The sequence below is a fragment of the Chlamydotis macqueenii genome, chromosome 1 (assembly GCF_036417535.1).
Source record: "Chlamydotis macqueenii isolate bChlMac1 chromosome 1, bChlMac1.mat, whole genome shotgun sequence".
Classification (NCBI taxonomy): domain Eukaryota; kingdom Metazoa; phylum Chordata; class Aves; order Otidiformes; family Otididae; genus Chlamydotis; species Chlamydotis macqueenii.
The window spans coordinates 121,517,135-121,534,269 of NC_141556.1; the positions used below are offsets into that span (position 1 = coordinate 121,517,135).

At 46.1% G+C, this 17,135-nt stretch overlaps 1 protein-coding gene across 2 annotated transcripts in view; it reads left to right on the forward strand.

Moving 5' to 3' along the window:
• The first annotated feature begins 562 nt into the window (after window positions 1-562).
• Window positions 563-17,135, forward strand: part of AGPAT3 (1-acylglycerol-3-phosphate O-acyltransferase 3) — a 94,161-nt gene continuing 77,588 nt past the window's right edge. For both annotated transcript variants that reach the window (XM_086766047.1, XM_086766037.1), the window contains exon 1: window positions 563-763. The gene's annotated coding sequence lies outside the window, so the exon portion shown is untranslated. The remainder of the gene's footprint in view (window positions 764-17,135) is intronic.

The window sequence follows — 17,135 nt, forward strand, 5'->3', positions numbered from 1 at the left end:
TGCCATCTTCGCGCTCCTTCCACACAGATCCCCCGGCCCCTCTGTACGTACCCGGGAGCTTGGTTGACACCTCCCCGCCGGGAAGCGGGCTTTCATCAGTGGGGAGCGGCGTTTCGGCCCCGGCCGAGCGGTTGGCAGGCGGGGGCGCCGCACTCCCCTCCCCGGGCCGGGCGATCGCCCCATAGCCGCCGGCGGGGCACAGCGGCTCCGCTCCCCTCCCCCCGCCCGCCGCCAACGGTCCCCGAAGGAGCGGGGCCGCGGCGACGGGGCGCCTCGGGCGGGAGCGGCGACGCCCCCTGGCGGCCGCTCCGCGGCGGGGTTGGGGGGGGCGCAGGCGGCAGAGCGGTCGGCGGGGGTCCCGCCGCGCCGGCAGCGCTGAGGCGGGGCCGGGACGAGCAGGAGGAGCGGCGGCGGGTGCTACCGCCCCCGCTAGCTGACCCGACCTTCCCCTTCTCCTCCGCCCGGCTCTCCTGCCCCCAGCGGCCCGGGAGGAACTGAACCATCGCTGCACAGGAAGTAGCGGCTGCGGGGAGCAGCGGCGGCGACAGCTGGGGCTGCCACACTCAATGAGCGAGGCTCCCGCAGCCGCCGCCTCCCGCCCCATCCCCGCCTCCCGAGGGCAGCCCCGCGCCGCCGCCACCGCGGGGGGCAGCGCGGACAGCAGCAGGCGGAGGCGGGCAAGGCCGCCCGCCCCGGGGCTGGAGGCTGAGGCGGGCAGAGGCAGCTCCGGCTCTTCCCGAGGAGGCGGCGGCGGGGACTGCAGGTTGGTGCCGCTCCGCCGAGCCCGGGCGCGGGTGCCGGGGGGGAAAGGCGGGCGGCGGACTTTTCCCGTACCGTGGCCGTGCCGGCCCCTCCGCGGCCAGGGCAGCACCCCCCGCCTCGGCGCTGCCGGTGGCTGCGGCGGCTCTCGCCGGGCGCCCCTCTATGGAAGGCCCCAGCGCGCCGCCCCCCGCTGCGGCGGCAACCGGAGGAGCCGTGCCGGGCCCGGCTCGGTTCGGCGGCCGCGGTGCTACCGGCGGGCGCAGCCCTTTGTGCGCCGGCGGAGGAGGGGGGCGGGCCGGGCCCGGCGGCGGGGGCTACGCGGGGGGGGGGGGATGGCGGCGGCGCGGGGAAGGGCGCGATGGTCCCGCCGGCGCGGCCGGGCCCCGGCTGAAATGGATCCCTCGCCCCCCCCCACCCCCGCTCCCCCCGATCCCTCCTCGGGTGAGACGGACGCGCTCCGGGGGGTGCGGGGTGAAGGAGGCTGGCAGGAGGGTGGCAGGGGGCTCCCCGCTGAGCGTGAGAGGAGAGGGGAAGGAAGGATGGGCGAGGAGTAGGAGAGCGGTTTAAAACAAAACAAACCAGAAAACAGAAGGAAAGCCGGTTTCCGAAGAGCCAGGCTGTACCTGGGTGCACGGCTTGCCGGTGCAAAATGGAGAAGAGCAAACGCTATTGATCCTGGAGCGGCGAGCAGATAGGATGCTGTTGTGCCTGGACGCTGCTCAGATGATGCTGATGGATTTAATATGCTGTGAACCTAATGTGTAGGTGCCTAAATCAGTAAGCGCATTGACGATCCCCTTATAGCTTTTAATTCTAAGGGAACTTTGGTGTTGAGACTGTTACCTATTCGATGCCAAACTTACATATTCTTCCCCTCTGATTTTTTTTCCTCTTTGAATCTTCATCTCCCCTCCTTGATTAGGCAGAGAGCAGGTGTGGAAGGGTAAAGGAAAGTGGCAGTGTTTGCAATAGTCTTGCTGCTCCTTCTTCAAAGCAATAATAATCTCATTAGCTCGTCGTGTTATCGCACTTGTTAATTTCAAGTCCCAAATAAACTTCATGGCCTTTCCCTCTCTCTTGCTCTAAGAGGAGTAGGCTGGAGTCCAAGATCGCATGTTTGCCGTCAGTCAATTGCTGATATATGTACAGGCGTGTTTGGGAGTGAAGCGGTAAGCTCTCCACTTGTCTTGGCAGTATCTCTTTCGCGGTGACGCTCTGCACTTGAGGCTCTTTGCTTGAACTACAGGTCGTTTGGGTGAAGTTCAACATAATCACAGATAGGTATGTGTATTTTTTTTCCCAAGTTTGAGTCTACAAGTAGTAAAACCCGTACAGTTTCCATTCATTTTCTTTCTAGACTGCAGTTGTATATAAGATGATGAAGTTAAAATTATGTGTTGTTGTAACCTGCAGTGAACTTGCTTTGCTGCAGTGAGCATTGGGGCTGTTACAGGGCTCCTCGTGCTGTGAGCAGTTCTGGCCCTTGCATTTTAAACGTAAATGTTCTGGTCTTTCCTGTAACTTTCACAGGAGCCTTGTCTTTTAGTTCCCTTCTGTGTACTCTAGTTTTCTTCCTCTTCACGTCTATTGTTACTTAATCTTCGCAATTAAAATTATGTGTACATTTAGTACCTTTTTTAAGGACAATCTTATGTGCTCTAAGAAAGTCCCCACCTTCACCTCTCCGCCCCTATACATGCACTTAGCTGGAGAAAGCAGGCTAGAGAACAGTTGGTCTCCAAATATAGCTTGAATTCAACAAGCACAGGAAGAACACCTGACCAGATTGTCCCTGCTGAGCCAGATTAAAACGGCAGGACCACTTGTCAAAACTTTGTACGGCAGTTTTACAACACGTTGCAGATAGCTCGGTTGAGGGCCCATGAGTTGATACCTGACAAGGCATGAAATCAGAATGGGCTTTAGCTCAGGTAATGTTGGACAGAAACAAGGATGCCGTTTCCTCTTCCCAGCGTGATTTCTTTTATCTCTGAAGAGATGCGTTAACAAATAGGACAAAATTCCACTTAAAATTACAGGGAACTCTACTAGCGCAATTTGTGTGTCCTTTTCCCAGCCAAAGCTTTTTGCCCTGTGTTAATCTTCTTACAGAATGAAACTATTGCATAGCCTTGTGCTAGCTTCATTTTTTTTCCTTTCTGCTTCTGTTTGCAGAAAGATGTATTGTTTTCAAATCCTAAATGGTGTTTTGTTTACTTACAAAACTATTACAGAATAATTGGATTTGAAGCTTATGTTTTGTGGGGAACTGGTATGAATAAAGTATTGCTGTTAACTGTAGTGAGTTCACCTAGACTAAATTTATGATAAATTATGGTAGGCTGCTTTTACGCTTTATGCAAATACAAAAAACCCAAAGAAAGGTTGCATTCAAGTCTTCTTCCTTTGACTTATGAGAATGTAGTTCTTGCTAGGGATAGCCAAGATATTGGCAAAGAAACATAATTATCCTCTGTAACGGCTAAAAATGTCCTTTTCTTTCAGTGGGTTTTTTTTTAGTGTTAATACTGAGTGTTGGTGCATGCGTATTAGTCTGTTTATAGTCAGTGCCTGAACAAAGAACAGGTGACTAGGCAATTGGTACCTTGAGTATTACAAGATGAAGAACAAAAGAAATTACAAAAAGCAAAGGGAACCCAAAATTTCCTTGTATCTCAGACTATTCCACTACCTTCTGGTGCTGAGCTCCTAGTAATAAGGATTCTCTGTCTGTGCTTGTGTTTCAGGCTAATACCAGGGAACCTTTGCTTGTGGGTAGCCCTTAATAAATAATTGATACCATCCTTTTACGTAAAACTAAAAGGAAGGGAATAGAGAGGCATTAGAAGGCATTATCCAAATTTTGTATTTACCTAAGATATTAACCAATATAAGATTAGAAAAAGAAATGCTAATCCCAAGGCCTCTGCTGGACGCTTGATGAAGATACTCTTGAATGTGTTACATGAAAATCAATTTGCCGTCTGATGCATGATCATGTCAGACTTCCAGGAGTGAGTCAGCACCTAAGCTGAGGACCGATTGTCGCTAGGACGCGGGCATCTATAGGTAAAATCAAGATCATCTAGAAAGTGTTTAATTTGCTGGTGCACCAAATGAATAATCTATGTTTCCTGTTTTGGTTTATTAGTTGTAACAGTCCTAATTTCAAATAGTTAAGAAGGAAACAAACCCTTACTTATCTGTTTTTTGATACTCCTAAAATCAGTGGATGCCTGTGATTTACTTGTAAAATTTGCTTGAACCTCTGAGTCTGGACACATTTAGGAGTGTGCAAGACATGACAGTGATGAGAAGCTGGGCACTTACAGCTGTTACACACGAATCATGGCAAAAATGAAAGAAATGCTGATCTCTTTTTGTAAAGACCAATCTACCAGTGCTACCTTTGGATCCAGACCTTCACAACAGCATCGCCTGCTGCTGTGTCTTTGTTTGTAGCTGTCTAACTTGGCCTGGGATAGACAGCATAACTGAGGTGTAGTAGATGGGATATTCATCTTGGGAAGCGGGAGGCTTGAGTTCTGGTCCTCGTCAAAATGAGTATTTGGTGTTGTAAAGAGGAACCAAGAGCCACAGGGACTTTTTCTGACTGTAAAACCACGCAAAACCCAAACAGTTTAAGTAGGAGAGGGCAGTGATGGGCTGTGCCAGGGTGCCCTGGTGCGTTACCAGGGAGGTGCTGGATGAAGGTTATGATATCTTCCAGGGAAAAGGCAAGGAAAGCTGTATCAAAATGATGTAAAGCTCAAACTACACGAGGATGCTGCCCATCAAACCGATGGGCAAAGGAACCAATGTGTCTAGCCTTTCTGTTTCATGCCTGTGTTTTATGAGGGGGTCGGTATAGTCTTGGCACTCTGAACTTTCTCCTGAAGTTGTTGATCTCTACCAGACATAAACCTGGGGAAAGCTGGGATTGATGGTTCATCTCCTTGCTGTGTGCTATTGGTTAATCAGCCCATCTGCTCATGTCACTTTTTTTTCCCCCTTTTTTTTGTTTGTTTGTTTGTTTGTTTTCTTTTTCTTCTTCTGCTCCCTGCTGTTCTCAGGCATGCAACTTCCTCAATGCATTTTCTAGGGAAACCAGGCATGTAATTTTGGGCTGCAAGTTCCCCTGAGGATCAGAGAACTTGGGACTTTGGCTCTGTAAGGCTTGCTGCTGCAATGCTGCATTTTTTTTGCACACCCGTAAGTGCCAGTTCCTTGGTGGAGAGCTAGGATGAAATAAAGAAGAGAAGCAGCTTTCTGTTGCGTCTTGGATGGGGAATGAAAGCCGATGTACTGACTAGTCCTAATGCTGTTGTTTATCTTGCAGTAGTATCAGTAACGTGGTGTTTGCTTTCCAAACAAAAGATGTGGTCTATGTCCCAAAGAGTTTAAAGATCCTTTGAAGCTTTGATGTGGTGGAAGTTCTCTCAGCCAGATTGGTCTTCACCCTGGGTACAGCCTTGTTGCTTAATGGTGGTTACCGCTGTAGTTTGAGACTGCTCAAAAAAAAATGTATACTTATCTTTGTGCTAGGTGTTGAGCTCCGTATGTTTTAAGAGAATGAAAGGGCGTATAGGTTCTTTATACATTTGGAATGAAATGATAGAAATTTTCCTTACAGAAGAGGTGAATCTGAGTGTATGGCAGAACATTAAGAATCCAGCACCTCCTGTGTATTTGCTTATTCATGGAAGAAGAAGTATTTAAAACCTTTACAATGTTTCTGCATCAGTGTAAAGAGCTCTTTAACGGTCAAACTAAGCAATGTGACATTTGCCTCTTTCTCTGTGCGGCATCTCTTCTCCGTGCAGACAGACTTTCTCATTTACTGTAAAGGAAATGGGATTTCGGTGAAATTTTTCGTTGCCTTCTCTCTCCTCCTCCCCCGCCCCCCCCACCCCGGCCCGCTGTTGTTCTTGTGTGATAGCATTTACTTAGGTAATTATAGTGTGTGTGCTAGGAACCCTGACAGCCTAAACTGAGTTCTCTGTCAAAAATGCGATGTTTCCCTTAATTAAGAAAGATTAGGAAAAGCACCTGAATCTACTAATTACATAGTCAAAGTTGATATCTGTTTAGGATATATTAATGAGCAAATCAAGATACATTTCTGACAGAAGTGTTGCCTAGAGTAAATGAGCTTCTGAGCTTCAGTGAGGCTTTTGTTTTTTGTGGAGAAAAATAATATATTGGTCCTGCAACTGTTACACATGCACGGTCATGCAAAATTCATGTGAGATCTTTCCAAGTTCTGTGGTACTCAGAACAATAGCCACTATTTCTTCTTCAAAGCTCTTCAGAGATGTTAAATAATGCTTGTGACAACCCTATGAAGTGAGTATTGTAGTGATTTTTTTATGGATGGCAAAACAATTAATCGGCATTGTCTCCAGCTGTACTGCGAAAGTGGGATTTTCAAAGTGCCCGTGGCTTGGCCCTCTGCTAAAACTTGTGGTTATGTTAGCAAGGGCTGGGTGAGTACATGTCTCTGCCTCTTCTAACTGCGCCTGTGCCAATGAAAACATTTTGCAGATGCAGTCATCCTCCGCACGCAGGTGCGTACATTAGGCTGGACCCTATGCGTTCTCATAAAGGATGAGTTTAGCTTGTTCTAAATTATTCTGCCATGTTACTGGTGTCACTTCTTGGAGGAGAGATGTGTAGAGCTGTTGGCTGTGCTGGTGTCTGTAAATTTGTCCGTGTGTGAAAGCTGGGTTGCTCAGACTGACTTCAGAGTGCAAGTTTGCTCACTGTGGGCTGAGGTCCTGGTGGGACTCTTCCCTCTGGGCTCTTGCCAGGCTGAGCTTGGTCAGGGTTAGGAGTTGCCTTGAGGCTGGGCTCCTGACTCCCTTTGATCTGAAAAGGCTGCAGACCCAGCTGTTTCCTCCTGCTGTGTGAACATTGGCGATATCTGCAAGCTGAAGGAGGTCTGGGTAACCCAGACGTAAATTCCTGTTCAGGTCAGACCCACATCGCAGCTTTTCTGTACAGCCTGGCTTTGGCTGCTGAGATAATGTTTGTGTTGTCTTCTCTTCCACCAGCTCTGCCTGCTGCCCCTCCAGGAGTTACAAATGCCACAGCAGATGGCTTGGGGAGGCAGTGTCTAATTACTGTCGCAAGATTTGCCTAAGCTTGACTTTGTACAAAGAATGTTTTTTTTCCTGGAGATTCAAAGTTGTCGACACTTCAAATGCAGATTTGGTCTTTTCAGGGGAACAGGATGGTGGAAACGTGTGCATTATGTGCTGGTTCAAAACCAGCCTCTTAACATAATTCATATGATGGTTTAGTGTTACCGGTTTTCAGTCTTCTCCTGCTGTGTCAGCGTTCCTGGTAGTGGTATAGGCTAGGCTGCTTATGGACCCAAATTTTCCTAATAGCTAACAGAGTGGTACATAGCACAGCTATAATCAGTTTATTTGATAAAGGTAGATTTTTAAACCTGTTAGCCTGACTGGTAGTGTTCAATCAGGTTTCAGTAAGGCACATATTCCTCCTCCCGGCTGAGCAGAGATGCATGGCTGTGTGGTTGATGCATGCATCTTTAATGCCTAATGCAAGCGTTCGTCTCCCAGTTGTGTGTATGTCTTTTACTTTCCTAACCAAATAAATCTTGCTTTCCTGGACACCCCATGGCCAGCTTTCCTTCAAGGGAGAGGATGCCATGCCTTTTAGCAGTCTCTATTCACAACTACTATTCTGAAACTTGTAAAATGTTTTTCATGTTGACTTTGTGTGTGTTACTGCTTTTATCTGTAGAAAGGACAACCGTTTGAAAATAGATGTTTCATGTACAGCTAGCACTGTGGCAAGGATGTTCACATGGTCTATATTAAGAACTGAGATGGCTTAATCTGAAATATGAAGTACTTTGAGTAGTTTGCTTTTTGTCCTCTTGAGTTGAATTGGTTTTGATGGTGGAAACTGAACTGGCTAGCCTAACTCTCCAGTTGCATTTTTCCCCAATGCCTTTCTCTGATGGTACCAGAGCTGTTGCTGCCACAGGCTGCTGGATTCCTTTCAAGCTTTCCTGCCCAAATACTCATCAGAAAACACTTGACGAGCACCCTCCCTCTGCCCACTCTTGAAAGGACCGAGTTCATATTAGTTTTCTAACAAGCCTAACAGCAGTGTGCCTTATGCTGAACTCCAAAGGCAGCGGCACTGCTTCTGCCTTGAGAAGTGCTTTGGCTGCAAATCGCTAGACGCTGGGAGGTTAGACGGTAGTAGGATCGCAATATGCTTGCCTTGCTCCACAGCTCTTCCCTGGCCATAATTTGTTGACCACTGCTTGGGGACTTGTCGTGAGATGGGGTGGACCTTGGCTCTGACCTGGTACAGACATGCTTCTTGGCTGCCTGGGTCCTGCTTAGCCCTAGAAAAGGCACTCAGCCTTGCATTTGAAATGAAAACTTTGGTTAAAAACAGCAATGCTTCACCTTGCTTGTTGCAGCTGTGGCCATGGCTGTGAATTGAGGACCATAACTTAATTCATGGGAAAGCTTTTTGAACCGTATAATCTTAAAATGAAGATGTGTCCGTGAAACATGTATGTGTGCTTACGCTATGAGATATGTACTGCTAGCAGGCTCTCCTGGGTGCAGCTGTGCCTATACCAGAGCCCTCTTGGTGGTACTTTTCTTTTTTTTAATTTATAAGCTTTAGCTAGCAAGTTACTAATAAGGAAATAAGCTTTACTGGCTGAAAAGTTTCATTTTAGTCTGAGTACTATAGGTTTTTTATAGTATACTCCAGTACACTGCTGGAGTAGTCTGTTGTCTTTTCAGTAGCAGTGTCACGCTGGCGAAAGATAGCTGACGGAAGTATTGGTGGTATGAAAGGGAATTTTATGTAGTAGCTTGGAAAGCAGGCTTTGTAGCTTTCCAGGATCTGAAGGTATCATCAGCTTTACTGGAGAAAACCCAAGTCTCCTTGTTTTGCTCTTTACCTGATGAACTGATGTTCACAGTATCATCCTGGTTATATCTCATAGTAAAAAACAGATAGACAGTGTTCATCATCACTTCAGGAAAAGAAAGTGGATGTGCTGTTCACATCAGCAAAAGAAAGTGGTATAATCCTTTTCTTTCTTTTTCTCTTGCATTGTTTTTTTTCCTGACAATTTTTTTTTGTGTCCTAAACCTTAAACATTTTCTACAAATGCAGTGATCTCGGCATTTGTCAAGCACCTGTACGGTAGGTCTGGTTCGAAGGTTGAACCTTTGGTTTTCTGTCAAGGCATTACAGGTGGAAAGGCAGTACTTTACGTCCATCTGCACTCATTTTTCCAACACCAATTCAAAAGCTGTCTTGATGGATCCCAAAGGAAGCTGTGAACTGCCGGGAAGGGTTATCTATGGATAACTTGGCTTGCTGGGCCTGAGAAAGGCAGAGGATGTGGTTTTGTGTGAGGAAAGAGGCAGAAGCTTTACCGCACTCAGTGTTGCATTTGAAAGTAGCACTGATTGCTCTTCACACATTGCTGCTGCTGCGAAGGAAGGCACATCCATTGAGGACGTGATTTGGTTTATAAAGGCAGAGTGAAAACTTATTTTTCAGTGAAGAAACATCCAAAAGGAATGTGAGTTTCAGATTGGCTTAATAAGCGTTTCCTTAGTTGATTTATTTTAATAAAACTTTGCCTAGATGGCTTTTTTAAATTGAATATTTAAGTGAGTTGAAAGAGTCTCTCTTTAATTTGTGCTGATACATAGTTTAACATAATTATTTTTTTAATGTCATTTTTTAAAGTATAGTGCCCTCATCCACTTGACCTTCCTCCTTCAAGAAAAAGTGGATTTAATTTGTTCGGAGAGAAATGTCTACTGTATTGCTGCTCTGTGACAAGGAGGCTTGTGGAAGGGATGGGTTTAGTGAAAAAAATCGCAGACTTTTAGAGTGATGGGTTCAGGCCAAAAAGCTTTAAGAATGGTCTGAAGTGTACTGTGGCATTTGTAAGCTCCCTTTCTGAACCTCATTAATTCAATTCTAAATATGAACCTTGCAGCATTACGCACATGCTTTGGCTTTGCTGGGTGACCTAAAATAACCAACTTACAGCTTTCCTTTTTTTTTTTTTTCTTTTTTTTTTCCCCTCCCCTGCTCCTCCAGAAGGCCTGTCCTTTTCTTGATGATCGGCATTGACATTCCCGAGATCTGGGTCCCTAAAGAGGGAATGAAGCCATATTCTGGTGTATTCAGGCTCCTGCGTGATCCCGTATGGGGAGCAGTGGAACAGTGGAGTACTCCTGGGTGGGAGCATTTTGTCACAGGGCAAATAAAACTGGCTGCTTACCTCCTGTCTGGTTGGCTCCTTACTCCTCCACAGTGCAATAGGAATATCAACACTGAAAAAAAGTTGGCAGCATCTTTTCTAATGGGATTGCAGTTTAGTCTGGAAGGGAGGAGTCTGTTTGCTGGTACCCTTAATCCCTCTCCTTCAGTAAGATCAGCCACAACAGCCTCAGTTGTGGTGATATCATTGCCTGCATTCATCTGTGCCTCTGTGCTTACGCTGGGGTCTCTTCTTTAATGCTATTCGTTAATACAGCTAGGTTGGCAAACCATCTAAGGGAAAAGAAAGCCCTAGGCTTGCCTGTATTCTTACCAAACACTAGTTTGATAATGACCAAAACCGTAGTGCTTCCACTTAGCAGTTTGCAAGCTTGAATATGAGTCAGTTTTACGTGGTTGCAAATTACCCCCAAACCCTCTGCTTCTCTCTGACCCCAAAAGAAAAAAGCAAGCACACTAGATGGGGACGGATACATGCACCTGTCAAATTATTCCTCTTGGCATGAGCTGGACTATGGCATGCAGCTGAAGGCATTGCCTTTTAAGAGACACCTTTTCCTGTGGACAAAGCTGTGAGAAAGATTGAGTAAAAAAATTCACAGGGATGTCTAGAAGACATTACCAAAAGGAAGGTTTACAGAATGAAGGTTGTTCTACATAGATAACGCCTGAAAGCCTGCTGCAGAGAAGGGAGGGAACTGCTCTCTATGCCGGCTGTAGAGAGGACAAGAAGTTACGGATCTAAGATACAGAAGGGAGAGCTGGAAAGCTTTGGAAAAAGCTTTCTGTTGCCAAAAGGGAGTTGTGAAATCTCTGTTGCTGGAGAGAACTCAAAAAAGGAAGGATCCTGGCAGATGCCTGTGGGAAGGATTGGGCTTTGGGACTCCTGCACTGGGGACTGGAGAGCTGGGTCCCTGGTGGGAAACGAACCGTTATGAGATGTGGGCAAGGCGTAGGGAGGAGCCAAAAAATGTAAGTTCTGGCCATTCCTGCTTGTCCTTTATGTTGCTATGCGAAAAATGGGTGAGAGGGCGGTGGGGGGCAAGAAATTAGTGTTTGTGATGAAGAAAAGTTAAAGGTGGTGCAGAAGCTTAGCTGACCCCAACCTTTGACAGCTGGGTTAGGTGACCTCTTGAAATCCCCTTCAGCTGCTCATGTTGTAATTTTTATTTTGGTGAGACTCATGCTGCTAGTCAACACCCCACTCTAGGAGCCTCACTTGCTATGAATTCCAGCACAGGGCAACGCTGGTCAATCTGTACGTCAGACTGAATGAACCTGGGAAGGGTATTGGTATTTCAGCTTTTCTGACAATGGATCCTTTTAATTAGTTGTTGCTTCCTATCTTCCTCTTCAAGTGTTTAAAAACAAGTCACTTGCAGTCCACATTTGTTCCATGCAGAAGGTGGAGGAAAGCCTTGAGGGTGTTGACCTTACAGACCCACCTCAAAACTGGAGTTTGAACACAGCCACTGCAAAGACTGCGGTGCTCGTTTCTTTGGCTTGCTATTTTTCAGCCATTCGACTCGCAGAGAGTTTCTGTGGCACAAAATTAGTTCCTGACGACCAGCCAAAGTACCTTAGAGTCGCTCTGGCCAGAACCGGTAACTACCAGCAATGTGTGGAGGGCACTAAACAAAAGCTGAAAGGCTGGGTAAACCTCATTCAGAAGCTAGCTGGTATGTGCCTGCAGAATTTCAATGCAAGCGCGGGTTCTCTCTGCAACAGAGCGCTGCTCGCCTTTTTGGTATTACAGCCATTGCACGAAGCTGGTGGGTGCTGAAGTAGTTTTGCAGAATGATAAGCAATGAATTAAAATCTGAGTCAAGTTCCTGGCTCCCTGTACCGGCGAATGCTTCACTAGCAAGCATTAGAGACGAAGTACCAGAAAATTTATGGACTGTGATGGTCTGTCACTCTATATGAACAGAAAAGAAATGCCATCCAGCTTCCTGAAATGTGGTTTTTTTAATACATAGTATGCCTAAAATTGTTTGGCAGGACATGCAATCTTTGCGTGTTGGTAAAACACAGGCGATCTAGGATGCTCCACAGAAAGAACTTCTTGTTCTTTTGAGTTCTTTCCCCATCACTGGCCAGTACATAACCTCGGCAGTGCTGGGCTGTCATCAACTGTGTCTGAAAAACTCATCAAAAGTGTGTAAATCTTTAATATAAATGAGATACAACTTGCCTCCTTATGACCATGAGGAACTTCACTCTTCCCGTCGTGTATGGAGCGTGTGCTTAGGTAGGAGAGACAGAACTAAGATAAACTGAGCCTCTATTGAATGACTCAATGGCTGTTGTGGGAATTGGTAATGTGCTGCTTTTTAAAATGCCATATGCTCTTATGAGAGGGGAGTCCTGCTGTGTTTCTGCTTTAATTCCAGAACAACGTTAAAATGGGATTCTGTACGTTGGAAGCATTTTGGATGTTACTGTTCGGTAAATGGACCCTGTATCTTGGAAGAGTCCATCTTTGGCAGATAATGTGATATTTGGCGTTCACAAATCTGGTGTAATCTGGTGAAATTACACCTACAGGAGAAGGTATAAACAGCAGAAAGCCAGTACGTGCACTTAGCAGTACGCGTTTGCTCTGGCTGGCCAGCAAGTCCTCAATAGCTATGTGATTCTAAACCTGAGAATAATTGTTAGACAAATTAAAAACCCACTGCACTGATAACGGGTCCTCTCTGCAGGGCTGTCTGTCCGACGGCAGCTGTGTTTAACAAGTTTTAGCAGTGCCAAGCACATAAAACTTTGTTACAAAGTGGGAATTTTTTTCTCCACTTCAGCTTTTTTGCTTGAAACTTTAGCTTGCAGAGCTTTGCTAAAGGAGGGCGGATCTTCTCAGACAGGTGAATTTGTGCATCTCCAACTTAGCTTGATCTCTGGGTGTAATTTTCTCTTGTTCTCCTCATTTCATCCCACTTACTGTGGGTTTTGTCAGGCTCTTTTTTAAGCATTTGATTCAGTTGCCATATTACAGCAAGAAGCAAGTAAGTTTAATGCTGTGTTGCATGATTAAGATTAAGTAATTGTACTAGCAATGCTTAATCGTTGTGTATTTGAAGTTTTGGTGTTTGTTTTTTTTTTTTTTGTACTCCAGTGTAATTAGATCAGGCTTTCTTTATTGTACCTCTAACCATTTTTCTTCTATACTAGAAGTATATGGGGTAGGGAGGGGAAAGAGGAGGAGCATGGAGGGAGTGAAAAGGGCCTTCAACTATTCCTGGAGTTTCTTGGATTTACATTTACATCAATGTGTCTGCCTCAAGTCGGGGCTGCTGTTCTCCCTCGGAGTCTGTCGTGCACATAGCCAGCAGACCTGAATGTAACAGTAACCCGAAATCCACATTTGGGTAGATGCTGCCATTATTTCAGCTGTGAATTAAGCCAGTGGGTTTTTGGAAAGGGTCTTGGCTGAAATAGAGGAGGATGTGAGGGGAGATGCTGGTGGGGCTGTGCAGGTGCAACCCCATCGCCTGTTGCCTACCTGGCTCTGAATTCCTACAGCACATATCTCCTGGCCTCGCTTACTGCTTCCTGGGATCTGTCTTTCACATCTTGAATTTGCAGTTTGTCAAATTTCTTTATTTCCTCCACGATGAACCTGTTGGGTTGTTTCTGCTTCTTCCTCCCTCCTGTACCCAACTGAGCCACTTTCCACTGCTTTGTCAGAGGATAAGATGCTAGGACTGGTCCTTGGGGGGCTCACACAGACATTGAAGAGCTGCTGCCCATTTTTTTTAGGATGGCAATATCTCTTCTTTTTCTCAGGAGACCTAGTTTCCTGCTTCAGGTCTGGAAGCCATCCTAATTTATGTAGAGATCCTATCTTAAGACTTGTTCAGATGTTAACTTCACACAGACAGCTTTGCAGTTCCTGATGGAAGTGATAGTTTCTGCGTGTGGAGGGGGCTGTGGACGCTCGCTGAAGACCTCAGTTGTATTGGCCGCTTCTTGACTGCAGCCTTTTTAGTTGTTTGAGTGGTTATTTTGAGAAGAATGTAATCAGGTCAAAAATCAAACTTCAGCCGAGGCTGTTTTATTTTGTATGGTTATGTTTGGGTTGCTGGGCATTGCTCACAATAGAAGTTGTAAGAATTGAAGTGTTCAAACTAAATTTACTAGCCGTCTTTCCTGTTGGCAGTGATTGGCTTTCCTGACATGCCTTCATTTAGATTTCTGAACTCTAATTTCTGTTTTGTATTAAATGTACTTTTGACTGTCTAACAGAAATCTTGCTTTGATGAAAGTAATAAAGCCCAAAAAGGAACAAAACCATTTCCTTTTGACTTAGCGTTTTTTCTGTAGATCAGCTGTGGCTATGTTTTGTTTTGACCTATTTCATTCCCAGTATGAATTTGAAATTTAAAATCCTGCCAGTGAACAGAGTAAACCTAATAAAACACTTGAGTAAGGTAAGGTAGGGTGCTTGGAGTCTTAATCCACACTTACGTCACCTTTGTTCCTGGTATCATGGTGGTTCCCCTCTGTATCACGGTGTCCTTGGAGAACAGAGTCGCAGGTAGAAAATGCTTTCTGAAAGTGTGTATCAGGTAGTTAATGTCTACAATTAGTATCTTTGATACCTAAAACACTTTTTTTTTTTTTTGAGTTCGTAATATATGCTCTTCCATATTAGAGCCTGGTTTTGCTCTTTTTTTTAATAACAAGAGAAACTACTATGATCTCTCACAGAGCAATAGTGGAAATAGTATTGTAAATCTCTTGACACCTTGTGAAAGCCTGGTCCTTTTATGTTGCTGTGTTCTATTTGCCTTCTGTGCAACTCAGTTTTTAGTGTGCACTCTTCCTCTTGTGGTTGGTATTCTGAAAAGTTTCTTCAGTTATTTATCAGACCGATACCATGCAAACTATTCCGAATATTTACTCTGAGAAAGCAACTTTTTCCTGCACACTGAAATCCTGTGGCCCTCCACCAAATGAACTGGCTGGAAGGGAGTAGGATGGAAGGACTGGGCTGATTCTAAATCCAGTTGTAATTTTCTCTGCTTTAATTAAGTGCTGTAGAGACTAGGGTGACTCGGGTATCTGAACATCTAATGTCACTCTAGGCACTCCAGGGTATTTCTCCTGGTCTGGAACCACCACTCTCAAAGGGTGTAGGTTTCCCAATGGTCTGGCATCACATCTGCCAGTCCCACGTGGACGCTGTGGATGTGTCTTGGAAACATCTAAAACAGGCGCTTCGTGCCTGTGTTTAGAAACCTAGATCTCTTCCAATAAGTGTTGGTAAGAATTCCACAGAACTTTTTCTCTGCCCGTTAACCTAGAAGTCTTCATAACTGACAGCCCTTTCTTCAAACCTCAGTTGTCTTTTCACCTCCCTGCCTCAGTGTTTGTCCGTGCACTTAAAGGCATGTCGTAGTTCAGCCCTGATCAGGACCAGACTACGCAGTCTCTCTCTCACTCCCCCCACCTTCTGAGAGAACAGGGAGAGAAAATATAAGGAAAAACGGCTCGAGGTTTGAGGTAAGGACAGGGAGAAATCCTTAAAGTTACCGTCACGGGCAAAACAGACTCGACTTGGGGAAAACTATTCATTTATTACTACAAACAGCAGGATAATGAGACAGAGAACAAGATAACCTCCCCCCACCCCTCCCTCTTCCCGAGCTTAACATTATCTCTACTACCTTCCCCCTCCTGAGCGGCACAGGGGGAAAGAGGGAATGGGGGTTGTGGTCAGTTCATCATACGTTGTTTCACGCCGCTGCTTCATGGTTGGGGGAAGAACTCCTCACATTCCTCCCCTGCTCCATCGTGGGGTCCCTCCCACAGGCCACAGTCCTTCGTGGAACTGCTCTGGCATGGGTCATCTCTTCCATGGGTGCAGTCTCTCCAGAACAGCTGCCCCAGCGGGCCCTCCACGGGCCACAGCTGCCTTCAGGCATCCACCTCCCCCGGTACGGGGTCCTTCACGGGCTCCAAGTGGATCTCTGCTCCTCTGTGGACCTCCATGGGCTGCAGGGGGACAACCTGCTCCACCATGGTCGTCATCACAGGCTGCAGGGGAATCTTGGCCAGGAGCCACATTACTCCTCCCCCTCCTTCTGAACTGACCTTGGCGTCTGCAGCCGTTCCTCACAACAGGCTGGTAGATGTCTCTCAGGATCTTTTTTACATCTCATTCACTTCTCATCTCCTCTCCACTTCTTGCAGCCAGGCCGGACCGAGTTGGGCCCAGTCGGCTGCGTGGCGAGAGGCCAGAGGGTGAGGCCTGCAAGGCCCATGAGGCCTGCGCCTCCCCCTCTGCGCCTCTGCCCCCACTCAGCTTCTTCACATCTTCTCTTCCCTCTTTTTTTTTTTTCTGTTTTCCCCTTCTTAAATACGTTATCGCAGAGGCGTTATCACGGGACGTTCTGCTACCAATCGGCTTGGCCTTGGCCAGCAGCAGGTCCGCCCTAGGCCCGGCCGAGTCCACTGAACAAAGGGGAGCGACTTCTAGCAGTTTCCTAGAGAAGCTACCACCTTAGGCCCCCCCTCACTAGCAAAACCACGACAAGGCAAAACTGTGCTAATGAGTAAGAACACACATACATCAGTGTGTGAATTCTCTTTGAGGTTATTTGACTCTCGTGAAGATATAATAGCATTGCTATAAGACTGCTTAAAATCACTCTGAAATGAAGATATCATTTCAATCTATAATAAAGGAATGTTCTGTGAGTTCAACATTGCAAAAATGCAGATATATAAGCATATCTAAGATGTGTAAGTGTGCCTTCAAAGAGAAATACTTGTGGGACTGCAAGTGCTGTAAACCTTAATATTTTCATTGTTGACAGGATCAAGATTTTTATTATACATTAAATAGTTTCTAAGCAGCTGAGCAAAGTAGCATCTGATTGTTTGCTTTCTTCTCAGCTCTTCACTGTGGTGTCATACCCATTTTAATGAAATAGCGTGCCTCTGCTATGATGAAGGCAAAATGAGTAAGGTAGTGAATGAATTGGTATGGTGAGATTTATATCCCCCCCCCCCCCCCCAGTTTCCCATTGTTCTTTAGTCCAGTACTTCCAAACTAATAAATA